Source organism: Cetorhinus maximus, chromosome 14 (assembly GCF_964194155.1).
Source record: "Cetorhinus maximus chromosome 14, sCetMax3.hap1.1, whole genome shotgun sequence".
Lineage (NCBI taxonomy): Eukaryota > Metazoa > Chordata > Chondrichthyes > Lamniformes > Cetorhinidae > Cetorhinus > Cetorhinus maximus.
Window position 1 is genome coordinate 102,426,414 of NC_135892.1, and position 19,422 is coordinate 102,445,835.

The window sequence follows — 19,422 nt, forward strand, 5'->3', positions numbered from 1 at the left end:
CCCAAAATCTCCGTCAAACCCCAAGTACACAACGAAACGTGGTGGCAATGAGTAAAAGACCCAGCAAACCTTAAAAAGAAGATACAGGGCTGGCAAGAAAAGAGATCCTCAAAGGAAGGACACAAAAAAATTTAAAGCTCATCAAGACGTTGGGACATCGTAGGAGTAGCAGATACAAGCTGAGACACAGACCCAGAGACTGGACAGCAGTGAGCACAGGCCTGAACCGGAAGCAGGAACAATTCCAGGGCTCAGCAGAAGCATGGAATCTTGGAGAACTATTTCAAATTGCAGAAGGCTTCCAACCAGCCCAGAACTGGGACAACTGGAGAAAAGGGTTCACAAGGTACAGACTGCTTCAGGATTACACAAAAAAGATCAAAAATACCAGGTCAGTACGTTACTTTATGCAGTAGGATCTATCGCTGATGATATGATAGCAAGGCAGAGGGTTGATAAGATTTCAACTTCTTTTGAAGAAGTCCTGCAAGCTTTCAACTCTTATTTCAATGTCCATCAGAATTTAATAATAGAGAGGGCTAAGTTAAGTAAAATAAATCAAAGACCAGGCAAAAGCATGGATTCTTTCATCAATGATCTGTATAGGCTGGCAGGGAACTGCGCTTATGGAACCTTAAAAGATGATCTGATTGAAAACAGAACATAGTCAGGGTCCTAGACGAATCAATGTCAGATCTCTAACAGATAAGAGAGGATTTAACATGAATGAAAGCAGTGCAGGTTCCAAGGCAATAGAACTCAGGGAACAGAATTAGGTGTTTGTTCATGAGGAAGGAGAGGTCCCCTGGAGAAGACATTCAGTTTGTAGTCCATAAAAGAGAGAGTGCGCCAAAGCCTAAGGCTGCCAAAATGTGGGAAAGCGTGCCAAGCACCATTTTGAAATGTCTTTGGTGTGGCGAGAACAATCCACACAAGCTAGAAGAATGTCCAGTGGGGGAGGCATGAGTGATACAACTGTGGAAAAATAGGCTACTTCAAAACTGTTTGTCGCTCAAATGCTGGCAACCTGTGCAAAGAGTGAGAAAATTTAAACAGAGCCACATATAAGAAGTGGAAAGGAATTAACCTTCCTGGGGGAAGTAAATAATACTGAAAACAAGCATTGGAGTATTAAACTCGAAGTGGATTGACACCCCACAGATTTTAAACTAGACACAGGAGCAGGAGTTTCTGTTTTATCAAATGAAGTCAAATGGCACAAGCAATTTATATCATAACCCTCATCTAAGCTCTGCAGTCCTGCCACACCCAGTCATGAATGGTAGTGGGCAATCAAACAACTCATTGGAGGAGGAGGCTCCACAAATATCCCCATCCTCAATAATGGAGGAGCCCAGCACAGCAGTGCAAAAGATAAGGCTGAAGAATTTGCAACAATCTTCAGCCAGAAGTGCCGAGTGGATGATCCATCTCGGCCTCCTCTGGAGGTCCCTAGCATCACAGATGCCAGTCTTCAGCCAATTCAATTCACTCTTCATGACATCAAGAAACGGCTGAAGGCACTGGATACTGCAAAGGCTATGGGCCCTGACTATATCCCGGTAATAGTACTGAAGACTTGCGCTCCGGAACTTGCCATGCCCCTAGCCAAGCTGTTCCAGTACAGCTACAACACTGACATCTATCCGGCTATGTGGGAAATTGCCCAGGTATGTCCTGTACACAAAAAGCAGGACAAATCCAACTCGGCCAATTACCGCCCCATCAATCTACTCTCGATCAACAGTAAAGTAATGGAAGGGGTCATCAACAGTGCTATCAAGCGGCACTTGCTTAGCAATAACCTGCTCACTGATGCCAGGTTTGGGTTCCACCAGGGCCATTCAGCTCCCGACCTCATTACAGCCTTAGTTCAAACATGGACAAAGCAGCTGAACCCCCAAGGTGAGGTGAGAGTGACTGCCCTTGACATCAAGGCAGCATTTGGCTGAGTGTGGCATCAAGGAGCCCTAGCAAAATTGGATTCAATGGGATAAAAAACTGGGGATGCTGGAAATCCAAAACAAAAACAAAAATACCTTAAAAAACTCAGCAGGTCTGACAGCATTTGCGGAGAGGAACACAGTCAACATTTCGAGTCCGTATGACTCTTCAACAGAACTAAGGAAAAATAGAAAAGAGGTGAAATATAAGCTGGTTTAAGGGGGGTGGGGGGTGGGACAAGTAGAGCTGGATAGAGGGCCAGTGATAGGTGGAGCTAACCAAAAGATGTCATAGACAAAAGGACAAAGTGGTGTTGAAGCTGGTGATATTATCTAAGGAGTGTGATAATAAAGGTACAGATAGCCCTAGTGGGGGTGGGATGGGGGGAAGGGATCGAAATAGGCTAAAAAGCGAAGATAAAACAATGGATGGAAATACATTTAAAAATAATGAAGATAGGTGGGAAAAGAAAAATCTATATAAATTATTGGAAAATGGGGGATCAGAAAGGGGGTGGGGATGGAGGAGAGAGTTCATGATCTAAAATTGTTGAACTCAATATTCAGTCCAGAAGGCTGTAAAGTGCCTAGTCAGAAGATGAGGTGCTGTTCCTCCAGTTTGCATTGAGCTTCACTGGAACAATGCAGCAGGCCAAGGATGGACATGTGGGCATGAGAGCAGGCTGGAGTGTTGAAATGGCAAACGACAGGGAGGACTGGGTCATGCTTGCAGGTCAATGGGAATCAGGGAAGACTCTCCACTGGTTGGAGTCATACCTAGCACAAAGGAAGATGGTTGTGGTTGTTAGAGGTCAGTCATCTCAGCTCCAGGACATCACTGCAGGAGTTCCTCAGGGCAGGGTCCTATGCCCAACCATCTTCAGCTGCTTCATCAATGACCTCCCTTCCATCATAAGGTCAGAAGTGGAGATATTCGCTGATGTTTGCACAATGTTCAGCACCATTTGCGACTTCTCAGATACTGAAGCAGTCCATGTCCAAATGCAGCAATCCAGGTCGGACAATATCCAGGTTTGGGCTGACAAGTGGTAAGTAACATTCACGCCACTCAAGTGTCAGGCAATGATCATCTCCAACAAGAGAGAATCCAACCATTGCCCCTTGATTTTCAATAGCATTACCATCACTGAATCCCCCATTATCCACACCCTGGGGCTTACGATTGACCAGAAACTGAACTGGGCTAGCCATACAAATACCGTGACTACAAGAGCAGGTCAGAGTCTAGGATTTGTTCGATGAGTGACTCACCTCCTGACTCCCCAAAGCCTGTCCACCATCTACAGGTCAGGAGTGTAATGGAATACCCCCACTTGCCTGGATGAGTGTAGCTCCCACAACACTCAAGAAGCTGGACACTGTCCAGGACACAGCAGTCCGCTTGATTGGCACCACATCCACAAAAATTCACTCCCTCCACCACCGATGCACAGTAACAGCAATGTGCACCATCTACAAGATGCAGTGCAGGAATTTACCAAGGCTCCTTAGACAGCACCTTCCAAGCCTATGACCACTACCACCTAGAAGGACAAGGGCAGCTGATAGATGGGAACACCACCACCTGGAAGTTCCCCTCCAAGTCACTCACCATCCAGACTTGGAAATATATCGCCGTTCTTTCACTGTCGCTGGGTCAAAATCCTGGAACTCCCTCCCCAACAGCACAGTGGGTGTACCTACACCACATGGACTGCAACGGTTCAAGAAGGCAGCTCACCACCACCCTCCCAAAGGCAACTCGGGATGGTCAATAAATGCTGGCCCAGCCAGGGAAGCCAACATCCCATGAATGAATAAAAAAAAATCAAATTACAAGGTTCTGGTGGGACAACTTTAAAAGTGAAAGGGCAACTCATGGCAAAGCTGAAATATAAAGAAATCCTCGAACCTCTCTGTGTCATTCAGAATCAAGAGTGCTCTCTACTAAACAGAAAGACATGCCTAAAACTGAAATTAATCAAAAAGTGCATGAAGTTGCTGATAAGAACTGCAGCAGTACATTTTGAAATGAATACAGTCCTTGGGAAGGTAAAGACCGAGTATCATATCACCCTGCGAGCTGTGCTAAACCAATTTATTCCTTCACACTCAGGAATGTCCTTCACCCACTCTTTGACAAAACCAAGAGTGAAATTGAAAAGATGCAGCAGCTAGTGGTTATCTCACCGGTCACCATGTCAACAAAATGGTGTTCAGTAATGATTACAAAGCCAAATAGCTCCATAAGAATCTGTGTGGATTTAATCAGCTAAACAGATCAGTGGAATGTGAGATCCACCTGATGGCCTTAGTGGATGACAACCTTGCCAAACTAGCCAAGAGTACTTTATTTACGAGATTGGATGTGAACAGTGGATTTTGGTAATTACCTCTCAACAAAGAATGCAGATTGCCGACCGCATTTATAACACCATTCAGCCATTATTGTTTCAATAGATTGCCCATTGAAATAGTATTCGCTTCAGACATTTTCCAGAGAACAATGTCTCACACTCTAGAAGGCATGGAAGGAGTAATAGGCCATTTGGATGACAAACTTATACATGGCTCCACGAGAGAAGAGCATGACTGCAGAGTCAGAGCAGTCCTGAGAGCCTTACAGATGCAGGCCTAACATTGAATGAGAAATGTGAGTTCACCAAACCTGTGATCAAGTTTCCATGTCACATGGTACAAGCCACTGGAATCGCAGTTGATCCAGAAAAAACAAAAGTAATCAGAGAATTTTCACAAGCCAGGAACATAACTGAGCTTCAAGGGTTCCCTGGGACACTCAATCAAATAGGGCAAGTTTCTACCGAATTTAGCAGGAACCCTTGAGACAGCTTTTGAGACAGGGTCAGTAGTGGTGCTGGTGTGTGGACCAGCAAAATGCTTTTGGAAGGATCAAACAACTTATCTCTTCTGAAATCTTGGTGCATTACGATCCAAACTTACTGACCATAGTAGCATGGATGCGTTGTCTCCTGCTCTAAGGGCAGCACTATTTCAAGTGCAAAAAGATGGCAAGCATAGGCCAGTCTATTATGCCTCTAGGTCACTGATAGAAACAGAGCAACAATACGCCATGACAGAAAAAGAAACATTGGTAGCAGTGTGGGGGCGCAAAAAATTTTCAGACTATGTTATAGGATTGCATTTCAAAATCAAAACTAACCATAAGCTACTAGTCACCCTTCTGAACATGAAAGAAATTGCCAAGATGCCACCCAGAATCCAGCAGTTCAGACTATGATTGAAGAGATATGACTCCATCATAGAGTATGTGCAAGGGAAATATCAAACAACAGCAAACACACTGTCATGAATACCATCAGAAAAAACCAAACAAGAGGATTTACACTTCTTTGAAGAGATTGAAACATATACTTCCTTAATCATTTAGCACTTAACAGATAATGCAAAAAAGTTGCCGGAAGTGAAACAGGCCAAGCAACAAGATGAAGAATGTCTCAAAATCCAAGAATATCATCTGAAAGGATGACCAGACTATATCCCCACTAATCCAATAGCATGGCAGTACTTTGAACAGCACAAGCACCTGACAGTCATTGAGGACTAACTAGACTTCAACGAAAGGATAGTCATACCGAGAGCACTAGAATCACAGAATCACACAGTGCAGAAGAGGCCCTTTGGCCCATCGAGTCTGCACTGACAGACTATGGCTTGATATTCTTCAAAGACTTCACTAATGTCATCTAGGAATAGCAAAATGTCGGGCAAGAGCACAGCAATCAGTCTGGTGGCTAGGCATTACTCGCTCTATAGAAGAAATTATTTCTAACTTTCTTTCTTGTGCCACAAACAGCTAAGAACAAAAAGAACCGTTATTACCTTCTACTGTTCCAACAAGGCTGTGGGAGTGCCTCTTGAATGTGAGGGGAAAACCTTCTTTATTGTCATTGATTATTTCTATCCACCGTGAGTAGTAAACAGATTGCATAGTATCACAGCAGAAACAGTCATCCAATAGTCACCCTTATGTTGGCCTAGCCAGCGACACCTACATCCCAAGAACGAATTTTTTTTTAAATCTCTCAAGAAAATGTATGCAACACATGACATCCCGGACATCGTGGTGTCTGACAGTTTGCTAATGAGTTATTCCATAATTTCCCAAACAAATATGGCTTTGTTCGTGTAACCAGTTCATCTCGTAATCCTCAAGCGAATGAAGAAGCTGAGAGAGGGCTACAAACACTCAAGATTTATTGAAGAAAAACAAAGACCTTAATCTAGTTCTTCTGAGTTATTGAACTTCCCCACTACGAAATGGTTTTCCAACATTAGAGTTACTAATGGGTAGACGAGTACGAACACAGCTTCCATCTCTGAAATAATAACTCAAACCCAATATCACCACGGATGGCCACGAGAGGGTAAAACAACGTGACGAAGAACGAAAAAGCAACCAGGCTCGGAACTTTAATCACAGGCATAGAGCACATGAGTTACCAGTGCCGAAGCCCGGAGAGAGAGTATGGGTCTGAGACCGACAGAAGGAAGACATAATTACTGAACAAACTCCACAACCAAGATCGTACAGGATTGAGACAGACCAAGGTATCATAAGGAGGAACTGCAGAACCTTAATATCCTTGGAGAGAAAGTCAGTAGAAACTTGGGCTTGAAAGTGATCTGGTGCCATGCATCACCATATATATACACACTTGACCTCTCTCTCCAGCAGCACCGACTCTCTATCTCAAAGCTGTCCTTGTCCCCAGTTTCATTTTATCCTTTGTCTCACCCAAAGTCTTAAACAAGAAACTTTTTCTCTTCCTTTCAGGTATTAAGGAATGCAAGCTCCAAAAGCTTATCAATACCAATGCCCATCTGGGTCCCTCCGCCCCTTCGCGTCCCTCTGACCCCATCCCTTCTTCTAATCCCAGCCCTTGCCGTGTATTCAGTATACCCTCTGACTTTTCCCTCTCTGATGCTGAATATTCTGTACTCAGCAAAGGACACAGTTCATCTCCTTAACCCCTCACCTCAATTAATTTCGGGCCGGCATGATGCTGAACTCTTCTTCCCTCGCCTTTGTTTCCGTGCTCACTTCTTTTGTCTCCTTCTGACCTTGCCTCTTCCCATTCAACGGATCCTTTCACCCACCTCTCGTATCCTCCCTCTACCCAGACCCCTCCCTCTGGCCTCTTAACTGCTCTTGATCTTTTAATCAGCGTAGCATTGGCCGTCTTAATTTCTCTGCTCCTCTCACCCGCTCCAACCTGTCTCCTTCTGAACTTGCTGTGCCCCATTCTCTCCGGTCAAACTCTGACTTTGTTATCAAACCTGCCAACAAAGATGGTGCTGTTGTTATCTTGTGTACTGACCTCTACCTTGCAGAGGCTTAATGCCAACTCTGAGACACTTCTTCCTATCCCACGCTAGATCATGAAACCTCCACTGAACATCAAACCATTGTTTCTAGGACTGCCACTGACCTTGTCTCCTCTTGGGAGCTTCCCTCCACAGCTTCCAATCTCATACTCTCCCAACCTCGCACATCCCGCTTTTACCTCCTTCCCAAAATCCACAAACAGGACTGTCCTGGTAGACCCATTGTGTCAGCCTGTTCCTGCCCCACAGAACTCATTTCCTCCTATCTTGACTTCGTTCTCTCTTCCCCCTTGTCCAGTCTCTTCTCATCTACGTTCACGATTCCTCTGATGCTCTACGTCATATCAACAATTTCCAGTTTCCTGGCCCTAACCGCCTCTTCACCATGGAATTCCAATCCCTTTGCACCTCCATCCCCCACCAGGATGGTCTGAGGGCCCTCCACTTCTTCCTTGAACAGCGGCTCGAACAATCCCCATCCAGCACCACTATCCACTGCCTGGCTGAACTTGTTCCCCCACTGAACAATTTCTCCTTTAAGTTGTCTCACTTCTTCCAAATAAAAGCTTTGGCTATGGGCACCCACATGGGCCCCAGTTATGCCTGGCTTTTTGTGGGGTTTGTGGAACATATCTTGTTCCACTCCTACTCAGGCCCCCTGTACCCCCATCACAACTCTTTCTTCGCTACATCGATGACTGCGTAGGTGCTGCTTCATGCTCTTGTCTGGACCTGGAAAAATTCATCGATTTTGCTTCTAATTTCCACCCTTCTCTCACCTTCACATGGTCCATCTCTGACACTACCCTTCCCTCCCTTGACTTCTTGGTCTCCATTTCTAATGCTAGATTGTCTACCAATTTTCATTATAAGCTCGCCATCTCCTGTAGCTACCTTGACTATAGCTCCTCACACCCTGCTACCTGTAAGGACTCCATCCCATTCTTTCAATTCCTCCGCCTCCGTCACATGCCACCTCCAAAACACCGCTTCTGACATGTCTTCCTTTTTCCTTAACCGAGGGTTCGTCCGCACTGTGGTTTACAAGGCCCTCAACCTTGTCCGACCCATTTCCTGCATATCTGGCTTCACCCCTCCCACAACCATGGTAGGGTCCCCCTTGTCCTCACTTTTCACCCCACCAGCCCCCGCATTCAAAGGATCATCCTCCGGCATTTCCGCCAACTCCAGCATGATGCCACCACCAAACACATCTTCTCCTTAGTCCCCCCTGTCAGCATTCCATGGGACCATTTTCTCCTTGACACGCTGGTTCACTCCTCCATCACCCCTAACTTCTCATCCCCTTTCCACGGCACCTTCCCATGCAATCACAGAAGTTGCAACACCTGCCTCTACATCTCCTCCCTCCTCATTGTCTAAGGCTCCAAACACCAAACACTCCTTTCAGGTGAAGCAGCGGTTCATTTGCACCTCCTTCAATTTGCTCTATTGTATTCATTGCGGTCTTCTCTACATTGGAGAGATTAAATTCAGACTGGGTGACTGCTTTGCGGAACACCTTCGCTCAGTCCACAAGCATGACCCAGACCTTCTTGTCGCTTGCCATTTCAACACACCACTTGTTCTCATGCCAGCCTTGGCCTGCTACAATGTTCCAGTGAAGCCCAACGCAAACTGGAGGAACAGCACCTTGTCTTCTGATTCGGCACTTTACAGCTTCCCGGACTTAACATCGAGTTCAACAACTTCAGACCATGAGTTCTGTCCTCCATTTTTACCCCATTTTTAATCCAATTGCTATATTTTTAATTTATTTATTTATTCTTTTTTTCATTCCTTTTCCCCAACTGCACCCCTGCCCCCACCACCACTCCCCACAGGGCTAGCTGTCACTGATTTCTATGTTGTTCTTTTACAGAGCCCTGACCCTTGATCTGCTATTAACACATTCTGCTCTTACCTTTATGCTGTTATTAGCACCCTCTCCAGTCTTTACCACTACCGTTAACACTCCCTTTGTCTTGTGTCCATGACATCTTTGTCAGTTTCTCCTTTGCTCCCTCCTATCCCTGACCTGCTATCTTGCTCTACGCCCTCTTGCACAGTATAAAATCCATCACATTTCCACTTCTCTTTAGCTCTTAAGAAGGGCCATACGGACTCGAAACGTTAACTCTGTTTCTCTTTCATCAGATGGTGCCAGACCTGCTGAGTTTTTCCAGCATATTGGTTTTTATTTCAGAAATTTGGGTGTACTATTCAGATCCTGATGAAGAAGACATAGTACAAACTCTACAGACACCCAGGAGAAGATCACTCACACCGAAAAAAAGGAGAGTACAGAACATCCTCGGTCATAACGAGATCAGGGGGATTGGTCAGGTACCTCAGGCTAACACTGTGAAGTCTGAGACTTTGGTGGGGAGATGTTGGACGATGTAAGTATGATAGGGATAAAGTCTTTGGGGGAGATATCGAGTAAAGGGTTAACATCGGAAGCATACATGATGCTGATGTAATAATTATATCAGGTCACATTACAGAAGTAAACGAGATCTGGAAGGAGGAGAATCTCCAACCTCGTGTGGAGGTCCAAATGTGTAAATTCCTGCTATAAATAAAGAGTAATGGTTTTGAGAAACTACAGCCTCGAGCAGTGTACTTGGGGAGAATAGACAATCCCCAAAAACCCTGTCCAGACCCCGACCACGCAATGAAACAGATAGATATGATACCTGAAATCCTACTGTTCTCGTTCCACCACCCAACCCCTCCCCCAGCCCCCTCCCCAACCCAACATAAATGGGAGTGCAGGAATTTTATTAGCCATGTATTGTAGAAGGTGCAAATATGCAGTAAATTGCAGAGTAAATATGTTCCTTCTTTTAAATGTTTGCCTCGTCTCCCACAAACAAATTTTCACAAATATGCAGAAATGGTTATAAGAGATTCCCAATGCAGGAAAGAGTGTAGGAGGATGGGGTCAAGTGATGGTCATGTTTCCGTCTACTGTTGAACACTTCTGTCGTCGTCCTGTTTGTAGTGTGAAAAGAGCAAAATTGAAGCCGTATCCAGGCAACTATGAATTTCAGACCAGAAAAGTCAATTTTTAAAAAAAAAATTGCACCCCAATAATAGCAATCAAGAACCAAATGAATTGGTTGCCAGTGGAAGTAGGTCTTTATGTGTTCAGCCCCTCAGAATGTCTCATTAGTGTCTAAAAGCTGGATTGAAATGAGGCTATATTGAAGGGGCACAGTAGAGAGTGGTTTACTCTGCAGCTGGCTGTGCTGTACCATGCCTAAGTGATAATAGCAACACTGGCTCCATTTCCTAAACTTGATTTCCTTTACCTTGATTCGCAAGGAAAAGGTAGCTAGCCTTGCATGTATTTTCACATAGGAGAATTATATTAACTATTCATATCAGTAAATACTTGTGGGTACAAAATGACTGCACTTCCAATTTGATTCTTGCATTATGAAAGAGAGAAAGAAATCCATTTGCTGATTGTTTGATCATCTGTTGCAAGAAAGGCTTGCATTTATAGAGTGCTTTTCACAACCAAAAGACGTCTCAAAGCACTTTACAGCCAATGAATTACTTTTGAAGTGTAGTCACTGTTATAGGAAACGCGGCAGCCAATTTGAGCACAACAAGCTCCCATAAAACAGCAAAATGATAATGACCAGATAAGCTGTTTTTGTGATGTTGATTGAGGGATAATTATTGACCAAGGCACAGGGGATAACTCCTCTGCTTTTCTTCAAAATAGCGGCATGGTATCTTTTATGCCCACCTGCAAGGGAAGACAGGGCCTCAGTTTAACATCTTATCCAAATGTTGGCACCTCCGACAGTGCGCATTCCCTCAGTTATATATTGGAGTGTCAGCCTTGATTTTTGTGCTCAAGCCCGGAGTTCGGACTTGAACCTGGAACTTGTGACTTAGAGCTCAGTCACCACTGCTACCAACTGAGTCACTGCAGGCATATACATGTTCAGGTCTATGTCCAGATCAAGTTAGTGGTGTGGGGCAGAGGTTAACAGTTTAAGAATTAAGCAATAGAAGCACGATTAGGCCATAAGGTCCCTTGAGCCTATGGCACCATTTAATAAGATTAAGGCTGGCCCTTGGCCTCAACCCTACCTTCCCACCCAATCTCCATATCCTTCAATTTCCTTAGAGTCTAAAAGATCTATCAGTCTGAGCCTTGGCAGAGCATCCACAGCCCTCCTGAGTAGGGACAAGGACACCCAAATTCCTCTGAGCATCAATATTTAATCATTTGCCATTTAAAAAGTGTTCAATTTTTCTGTTGTTCTTAGTGAACCAAATAAGCTCACATTTTCCTACATCATAGTCCATCTGCCAACTTCTTGCCTACTCACTAAACTACCCATATCCATTTGTAGACTCTCTGTATTCTCCTCACAGCTTACTTTCCCACCTTGCTTTCTAATGTAAACAAGCTTGACTACATTACACTCTGTCCCTTCACCTAAGTCATTAATATAGATTGTCAATATTGGAGGCCCCAGCACTGACCCTTGTGACACTCCATTAGTAACAGCCTGCCAACCTGAGAATGACCAGTTTATCCCTACACAGTTTTCTGTCCTTTAACCAAACCACTATCCTTGAATGCCTTGCAATGTCAGCACCTCAGATTTCAGTTCAACAACTGTGAATTGATATTTCTGGAGATGTAGGCACTTACTGTAGTTATGATTGTCCAAGATCATAATGCTTTTCACAAACACCACCTCTACTGCCATCCCTATCTAATCTTGTATATATTTTATTACTATATATTTAATTGACTTAGTGTTATGGCACAGTCAGTGGTAAATGCTGAGCTGCTCAAATTCCAAAGAAAAACTTGAAACAATTGCTACAACTGTTTTGCAATTCATATAAATTTTGAGATGCGTGCCTTGAATTCAGTAGTAATAAGACCACCGAGCCTTAAAGGTTTCCTATAAAACTAAATTAAACCTTTATTAATAGAAGAAATGATTTTAAGCACACATTTAGATTTACAAGTTACTATTATGATTGCTTCCAAATCCCCTAGTTAATCTAACTCCGTTACACTTTCATTGAGGCAACATTAAAACACATAGATCTGAAGAAGTTTCTAAACTCTCTAGTTAATCTAGCTCCCTGTTACACTTTCATTAAGGCAACATTAAGACACATAACTCTGAAGAAGAGTCGTACAGACTCGCAATGTTAACTTTATTTTTCTCTCCACAGATGCTGTTAGACCTGCTGAGTTTTTCCAGCATTTTCTGTTTTTGTTTCAGATTTCCAGCTTCTGCAGTATTTTGCTTTTATCATAGATTTTAAAAGACCCAGGTAAAGAAACATGATACCCTGAACAATCCAATTCAATGTGAGTTTTCTTAACCTCAGTTCTTTGTAGACAGCAGCTTGAGGCTTAGTCGCTGGAGGTTTTCACACTTGTAAGATCTTAAAATGTCTTTCCTTGCACACAGCCTTCTCTCCTTTATCCATATTTTCCCCTTTGAATGCAAATTCCCATTGTTTCACTATGTCTTTGGACTTTACCTCTCTGATAATAAAAATCTCGCATAGTACCAATTTTACCAGTAATTTTTGGGAAAAATAAATGGACTGTTCCTTAACTTTCCCTGGCTAGGTGACACATTTCACCCCTTCTTTGAAATCAATCTAGTCTGGTTTATTTAAAATGCAAATATTCCCTTTACACCTATGTTTACCTACTTAACATTTCAAACCTAGCTTATCTTCCACTGCATCAAAGCCTCCAGACCAGCTGCCTTTAATCCAATTAAGTTACACACACAAAGACACATACGCACAGCTCCCATTATTACTCTACTCTACAATAAATTCCAATAACATTATGAGAATTACTAAATCTTCCCGACATTTAGTTTATAGTTTTTTAGTCTTTGAACTAATTACTTGATCTGGTTTAAGTTACAGGTAGATCAAGTTAAACATATAGCTATAGTACAAGTATTCGGGGCAAAAAGCAGCACCCTCTCTGCATCAAATTCTCACTTGCACCAAATACTGTTTTTGCAATGCGCTCTGTGTTGACATGATGAACTAAGGGTGATCATAAGAAATAGGAGCAGGAGTAGGTTATTTAGCCCATTGAGCCTGCTCTACTATTTAGTAAGATCATGGCTGAGCTGATTGTGGCCCTAAATCCATGGGCTGAATTTTATGGCCCCCTGCCAGTGTATTTGAAGACTGGGCGCTCATAAAATAAAATGGGTGGCCTGCCCACCATCTTCCCATTCACCCACAACCTGTTTACCATATTACAGTGGCCAATAAGGCGTCAGGCAACCCATGTGCCCTTGGGCCTGTTCAAGAGGCCAATTAGTGGCCACTTAAGGGCCTCATTCCATCTCTGCTGCAGTATGGCAGCAGGGGAAATTGGAGGCAAGGCAGCTAGCCTGGCAGCTTTCACTGCGCAGGCTGCTGTCAGGCAGGAAAGGGGGGTATCTCCTTTGGGGGTCCCCTGTGCCCATCAGAGGCAGCCACCCCCACATTCCAAACTGCCTTTCAGCTCCCCCACCAACCTCTAAACATGGCCCCGCTCCCCCCAACCCTCACTGAGGCCTACCAGGCAGGTCTGCCCAAAATCCCCAGACTTACTTGAAATCCAGGATTTATGACACTTCTTGTTCATGGACTGCTTGCAGTCCCAATAGTGGCCACTACTCGATTCTGCCACAGCTGGGACTACAGAGTTGCCAGCCAATCAGATTGGGTGGCATTTCTCTGGGTTGCGACTTCCTCACAGATGGGGGCAGAAGTCCCACTATGACTCAATTAAGGCTGCCCCAGCATTTTGGGTTGACTGGCTGACCACAAACTTTCCAGTTAAGGGGACAAGGAATAACACCACCCCATCCCTCAGCCCCTTTTATAATCCTTGTTCCCTGCTGGTTCTGCTGTGCTCCCGTCTATTGTGTGCCACCTGGCCCTGCAAAAGAGAGGGAAGAATGTCAGTGATTGTGTTACACTGGGTTGGGTGATGTACCTGCCTCAGCTAAATAGCTGGAAGTATGCAGAAACAGTGGGAGCTGGATGTGAGGCTGACATCGTTCGAATGTGAGGGTGAGGTGAAGTGTCTGGTTTGTAGCCTTGAGTCCTGAGTGTCAGGGACGTCTCAAGGTGAGTGATGGGGATGAAGTGTGAATGGCTGTCCTCATCTGGGCACATCCTTTGTTTTTTCACTTTACCCATTACCACTCCATTTGACTTTTGTACCATGAAACCTTTCGTCATTTAATTTCTTCTGCCCTCACCCCATCACAGACCTTTCTTTTTGCTGAAGAAAGAGACATGCCTAAGCTTTATGTCAAAACACAGTGGCCGGGATTTTCCGTGTTTGGTGGCGTGAGTGGACAATATGGCGTGATCGATTTCACGACGGCGTGAAGCCAGTTTGCAATCGTCTGCTCAGCCCACCGATGGCGGGCCACATTCCCCACCATTGGATGTTGGGAACCTCATTGTAATACATCAGCATATCATTATTAGGCCTGCCCGCCAGAATTGTCCTGTTTCCCCGCCCGCACCCCCCCCCCCCCCCCCCACTCCAGCTGATTGTCCGTCCATGTCAGCAGGAAAACACACCGTCTTTCACAACAGTACATAGCGACATATACTTGGCGGTTGCCCTTCACTCAGGACTTCAAAATTTGTTTGCCTACCTTGCTTCAGTCAGCACTCGCAGTCATCAGTGCCAAGCATCGCAGACAGCACCACACCACTTTTAGGGTGGCTCATGGCAGATCTCTACCTACCAGATCAGTCATATGTGGGTGGCTTTTCAATGGCTGCAGGGCCAGGGATGCTTGGCGAAGGGGGACAAGTGGCCTCAGGCAAGGGAAGAGGCTGAAGGAGGGTATCCAAGGGTGTGTGTGGGGGGCACTGTTGATCTGTGCAAGTGGCCTCAAGATGGTGATGACTGAGGAGACAGTCTCCAGAGGAGGCGAGGCCAGATGGACATGGGAGGGTATGTGTGTGAGAATAGCTGATGATGTCCCTTGAGCTGGCAGTGAGTGAGATGCCAGTGAATGTGTGATGGGCTTGAGTGTATGAGTTTAGAGTGCTGAGATGGTTGCCATACCCTGGCTGCATGGATGAGATCATTCATCCTCTATCTGCATTGGATGGCCAACCTCTTCTGTGCAGCATTGGCACTGATCGCCACTCCGATCGCCTACCAAGCTGTAGTGATAATGTTGCTGCCCTCCTGCAGCCACAGCAGGGATAGAGTATATCACAGCAGGCCTCCACGGCATCCAAAAGGCGCTCAAGAGGTGCAGTCTTCTTGTCTTTTGGGGAAATGCCTTCTTTGCTGCAGTGCTGGGCTGGAAGCACTGAGCACAGCTGTACTTTAAACGCGGTACCTGGCGTGATGAAGTGGCAAAGTGACGGTGTGGCAGGCGAATCAGAGCCCACCCACCATGGAAATGCCATGCATAAATAATATGGTGGGTTTGGGGCGATATGGCATGAAAGTCCGCCATCACAGCCGATAGATAAAATGTCGCTTTTCCTGCCCGCTACAGCACTTAATGCAAATCTGGGACGATTCCGCCCAGTGTCCAACATTAGATGTGATTCTGCGATTGCACAACATTTGCCAAATAATCCTCAGCGTGCTAAGAATTACGCAGACAACCATTTGCGTGTACTGGAAGCTACGTGTATTAATACACAGGGCCCTGTTCTTTGCTGACAGAGCATTTTTTTCTTAATTCTTTCAATGGATATGGGCATCGCCAGTAAGGTCAACATTTGTTGCCCTTGAATTGAGTGGCTTGCTAGGCTATTTCACAGGACAGTTAAGAGTCAACCATTGCTATGGGTATGGGCCACATGTAGGCCAGACCAGGCAAGGACGGCAGGTATCCTTCCTGAAAGGACACTAGTAAACCAGATGGGTTATTACAACAATCAACAATGGTTTCATGGTCAGCATTACTGAGACTAGCTTTTCAATTCCAGATTATTAATTGAATTTAAATGCCACCAGCTGCCATGGTGGGATTTGAATCCCTGTTCCCAGAACTTTAGCCTGGGCCTCTGCATTATCACCAAGTCTCCCCAGATACATTGTGCCTGTTTCAACTAAACAAAATAAGTGACAGCCATTTGGTGACTCATTCCTCAGGGCAATGCCTTGACCAATCAGGGTCAAGCTGCCTGGTTTAAATTTCAGATAATGCTTGACAATTGTCAGTCACGATTACTGGTGCATTCTCCATGGCAACGCAACATGCTAACTAATCAGTACTCTCTCCACATACAGATAAAATTGTTGTTTTCCCCTTACATTGGTATTCTTGGAAGTGTCCTGATGAGTGCAAGACGAAAAGCTTAGACATGTCTCTATTTTTTTAGCAATGCTCAAGTTCTGTACGACCAAATGACCTTTCTTTTCATTCTTCCCACACCCTTTCACTTGAGCAAAACCTATTATATTTCTATCTTTCCTCAATTCTGATGAAGGGTCATCGACCTGAAAGTTTAGGTTTGGACTTTGCCAGAATTTCGTCAAGGAGACGGGTATCAGGAGTTGGGAATTTTCCTGACCCCGTGATCCCATCTCAGAAGATCTTGCCCAATCTATTTTCATGTCAGGGAGATGGACATGGGCTGGAAATGGACACTTCGCCTCAGGCGGCAGGCCCGAGGTAGCAACGGAGACAGGCAGGTGGTGAGCCCGACAGGTTAGAAGGCCCACCTCCATTTACTTTGGCATCAGCCCAGTTGTAATCATGGTTGTTGGATCCTCTCACCCTGATCCCCCTCAACCCCCACCCAATCCATGCCCCCTCACATCCCCCATGCCCCCCAGGCCCACTCATCCAGTGTGCACTAAGTACACAATCAATGAGCCATATAATCACACTGCCAAGCCTTTGAAATGTTCCTTAGAGAAAAAAACCAAGCCATTCAGCATTCCATTGAAAAACATTGCCCCCTTCCCTTCTGAAAAAGCTGTCAGTCAACCAAAGGCAGTGAATGTCTCATTGAGGAAACCTTCAATCCACTTCACACACCTCAATATTGCCCAAATACATACACAGGCATTGAAGAGCTTCACCAAAGAAAGATCAGGTGACTATAAGATGATGTCAACCACACAAAACTAACACTCCCCTTTGCAGCTGAGTGAACAGATCCCTGCTGAGCTGAGTGCATTAGCCATTCTTGGAGCTCAGCCAAGCATTCATAAGGCCATCTAGCAACTGCATCAACAAAAGCAGGTTGAGCAGAAGGCCAGACGTCAATTTTTTCAGATGGCCTAATTATAAGATGCCAAGAACTACGTCTCCTAACAAAATGAACCCAACTCCATCAAAATTGCGAGCAGTTTAAAATGCCCAACTCCACAATGGGCAGGGGTAGAAATGCTGCATGTGGGCTCACTACCTACATCCTTATCCCACACCAGCAAAAATTGCCCGAAATGGTATTCAGGGGTGGGAATTGTGGAATCTGGTCCGGCCCACCATTTTTAAAGCCCTTCTATCTTCATCCTAACTTCGAAAGAGGCATGAAAATCTGGGCTGTTAACTCTGTTTCTCTCCACAGATGCTATCTGATCTGCTGAGTGTTTCCAGCGTTTTCTGTTCTTATTTCAGATTTCCAGCATCTGCAGTATTTTTCTTTTGCCTTAGCACAGTTTATTTGTTTTGTAAGCATCTTGCTTTCCTATCACACTTTCTCCTGATTTTCATTAAAAAAAATGATCCTATGAGCTAGTCTCATAGAAAGTATACAGTTTGCTAGGAGTGTAGTGAAACATATTAAGTTAAGAAATAGGTTGTCACTTTGACAATGAAAAAGCAGCATTTGGATACAAAGTACTATATTCTATTCTAAGAACAGTTCTAACCTATAAAACTCATGTTTCGTAATTGATTCCTCATGGCTTTACCTACATGCCTTAGCTCTGTATGTTGAAATACTTGTTTTCCAGACCATAATGACTCTTCAGTTGATTAACTGAAACATAAAGCAGAATTAATGTGCGATTTGATGACCCAAATGCTCTATGATGGGATCATTCTGTCATGCTGTTTTTGAACTTGCATTTACTTACTAGATTCGAGCAAAAGGACAGCATATGGCCTTCAACAGACTTAAGATGTGTATGTGGCTTCTTGGCTGGCAGCTTTAAATACCACATTCAGCTGTCTTCACAGAATAATAGTGTCTACAGTAGTCATAACTCAAATGCTATAGGCATAAAACAGTATGCTTTAAGGATCTAAGTCTGGTTTGAATGATGTTTTACATTTCAGAATGACAAATACATAATAGGTATGCTGACTTAGGTATGCTGACTTCTAAATGTCAGCCTCAGCTAGAGATCTTTGTACATTCATATGCAAGTATCCCATTCTAATAAATGATTATGAAAATACATTTTTCCATACTGCAATTATATCAGCATTATCAAAAGTTTTCCAAAATATGCATCCTGTCCACTCCAGTTGCACATGAATTGACCTAATTAAATTTAGAGAGAGGACATGAAGTAGGTCGGACTTTCTGATTGATAATTTTCCCTCGAGAAAACTATTCTCAGGTGCAGCACCTGTGCCACAGCTTCTAAAGGGAAACCTTTTCTATTACCATAAATTGCTGCCTACTGCCTACCATGTGTACTTTCGGCTGTTCTCTCTTCAGCTGGCAGCATTGGGTACTTGCAGCCTGAATTAAATGTAAACTGACACCAAGGATATAAGACTAAATGCAGACAAGGGGAAGTTTGAAGGAATCATAGAGAAAAGGCTAAAGGAGTTTTGAAGTGACTGAAAATTAGAAACGAGTGACAGCCAGATAAACAGAGCAGTTAAAATGCAAGTGTGGGAAAATTGATGGACTAGCAAGAATGGAAAGAAAGGGAGAATAAAAACTAGAGAACTGAGGAATAGAAAAAAGGCTATCTGAAGACTATTAATATCTTACTATATCCCAGTTAATATTGGGTAGTTAAAATCCCCTAGCATTTCTGTCCAATGGGTTTTGCACTTCTCAGGGATTTGCCTACAAATTTGCTCTTCTATCACCCTTGACTGTTTGGGAGTCTACAGTACACTCCCAGTAATATGAC

The 19,422-nt window shown here is 44.2% G+C and overlaps 1 protein-coding gene across 1 annotated transcript in view; it reads left to right on the forward strand.

The window, feature by feature from the left end:
- The window catches only part of sdccag8 (SHH signaling and ciliogenesis regulator sdccag8), a 416,860-nt gene that overhangs the window by 158,581 nt on the left and 238,857 nt on the right, over positions 1–19,422 (forward strand). The window lies entirely within an intron of this gene.